A 521-nucleotide genomic window follows, 5' to 3' on the forward strand; every position below is an offset into this window, starting at 1 on the left:
CTGGCGCCTGCGTTGTGTAGGGGGTGGAAGGCAGGGCTAGGAGCCCTCCACGGGAGAGGGCGTGAGGGGCAGGCGCGCTACACACCACCGTCCTCGTTAGTATAGTGGTGAGTATCCCCGCCTGTCACGCGGGAGACTGGGTTTCGATTCCCCGACGGGGAGGCAGCCGCCTTTTTTGGCCGCCGCCACCGCCCGCGTCCCCGCAGCCCGATCTCGGACCCAGCCTATGACCCCCCAAGGGCTCATGTCTGTCTCTTTCTCTCACCACCTCTCCGCTTTCCCCCTCCCGCCTCCTCAGCCTTCCCCTTACCCTCCCCGCCTCCGCTCGCTCCAACCAGGCGTAGGGCGCCATCTGGTGCCTGCCCTGTCTGCCCCCTTGGGCCCCTTCCCTTCCTTCTCACACGGGACTTCGTGTCCGCAGCGGTGCTACCTCCTGTCGCCCACCGACCCCCCACCCGCCCCCACAGCGAACGACGAACCTCCCGCGCGCCCAAACTCGGAGTGGGAGTGGGAACGGGCTG

At 68.1% G+C, this 521-nt stretch overlaps 1 non-coding gene across 1 annotated transcript; it reads left to right on the plus strand.

Annotated features, from left to right (window-relative positions):
- Window positions 1-90: 90 nt before the first annotated feature.
- TRNAD-GUC lies at window positions 91-162 on the plus strand. Its single transcript has one exon. It is a non-coding gene; the product is annotated as a tRNA-Asp (tRNA).
- The last annotated feature ends 359 nt before the right edge of the window (window positions 163-521 follow it).

The sequence above is a fragment of the Galeopterus variegatus genome, unplaced genomic scaffold (assembly GCF_000696425.1).
Source record: "Galeopterus variegatus unplaced genomic scaffold, G_variegatus-3.0.2 Scaffold35690, whole genome shotgun sequence".
NCBI lineage: Eukaryota > Metazoa > Chordata > Mammalia > Dermoptera > Cynocephalidae > Galeopterus > Galeopterus variegatus.